Here is a 1643-nt window from a genome sequence, read left to right on the forward strand (position 1 = left end):
TAGAGGGTCCCTGTACCAAGGGTTTCTGCTGAATATGGTTACAAAAATAAATAGGCAGTCGCGGACAATTGTCCAGGGGTGATCCCGAAGGAATGAACCCCCAAGCGGAGGTGTGAAAACCGTGCCGAAATCTGAATGGCACCTGGGTGAGGAGTCTGGAACGGTGACTGTGAGATACCGGGCGACATCTCAGAGTATGCAGCCTTATCCTTGCATGCGGGACTCTACAAACATGGATGAACCCCTTTTCCTAGCTTCTCGTAGGAACAACAATGACAACACCAAATATAGTTGTAGTAAGTGCGGTTCAAAACAACAGAACGCGCAGGGCTCCCGACAATGGTTCGGCCAAAATACCGACGAATTTAGAGCTGGTGGAGCCAATGAAAATGGATTTAATGTGATGGATCGGTGGGATCTCGCGACCTTTGGGTGGACGGAGCGACTCAATCACGACTTGCTAGAGTGCTACGATGCGAGTGTGACCCCTGAACGGGATTACATGGCACGTCTATATGCTCTATGGTGCGAGAAACACCCGAATCTATCGCACTTTTCGCAGCAGCGCCTGCGAAACCATGCTGAACTACTCCGAAAATGGGCCTATGTAAGCAAAACGCCTACTCTACCACAGCTAGAACAAGCCGGCAACAGAGAAAGAGAGGGGACACTAAGACCAACCGCGGGCAGGCATCCAATAGATGAAGAGCGATGCTTCACGATCCGGAGAAACATCAACACCAAGGTTTCTCTCAAGCCTAAAGATCTGGCTGAAATGGATGACGAGTTTCGTGGACATTTTTCCGGTGAATCCGACCTCTTGGCTATCAATTATTGTGTGTATAATGCAGCGAGAGCTTTGGCCGATGCGAACAGTAAAACAAAACCAACGGCTGATCATAAGACCAAAAGACGAATGCATCAACTTGCCATAAAGATAAGCTGGACAAGACATTACGCGTCCCGCATTCAATGTGTGATTGACTATATCACATCTGGCAGGAATTTTACCGCCAAGGTTCGAAAGTTCGTGCGCGAACTCCGGACCCGTTATCACACAATTAATAAGTCAAAGCTGCGGACCATCAGGCAGCATATTGTTGAATAAAGAATGCCCACCCATCACTACCGAGGAAGTGAAAAAAGTATTAAGAGGGATGAAGAACTATTCCGCACCGAGACCAGATTGTATCAAAACCTTCTGGTGGAAGAAGTTTTTCTTCAACCCATCAGCATTTGGCCCGTATTTTCACCTCATATTTGAAGTCGGAAAAGCCGATTCCAGAGTGGTTGGTGGAAGGGCGCAGAATACTCCTGCCGAAAAAAGGGAACTTAGCTGACCCGAAGAACTACAGGCCAATAACTTGTCTGAACACGCTTTATAAGATATTCACAGCTATCCTAAATGATAGGATTGTTCGGGCAATTGAACCTGTGTTGCAAGAAATGTATGAACAACGAGGCTTAAAGAAAGGCGTAGCCGGATGTCGGGAGAACCTGCTCATCGATAGATGTGTCTGCAAAGATGCAGCATTCTACCATCTACCAGCGTGACCTATCGATGGCCTGGATTTATTATCGGAAAGCTTTCGATTCGACATCCCATAGACTTATCATCTGTCTTTTGGAAATCTTAAAGGTTC

General features: G+C 46.9%; 1 long non-coding RNA gene across 1 annotated transcript in view; it reads left to right on the plus strand.

Annotated features, from left to right (window-relative positions):
* The window catches only part of LOC117175864, a 10944-nt gene that overhangs the window by 1273 nt on the left and 8028 nt on the right, over positions 1-1643 (plus strand). The gene's annotated exons all lie outside the window — the stretch shown is intronic.

The sequence above is a fragment of the Belonocnema kinseyi genome, chromosome 7 (genome assembly GCF_010883055.1).
Source record: "Belonocnema kinseyi isolate 2016_QV_RU_SX_M_011 chromosome 7, B_treatae_v1, whole genome shotgun sequence".
Taxonomy (NCBI): Eukaryota; Metazoa; Arthropoda; class Insecta; order Hymenoptera; family Cynipidae; genus Belonocnema; species Belonocnema kinseyi.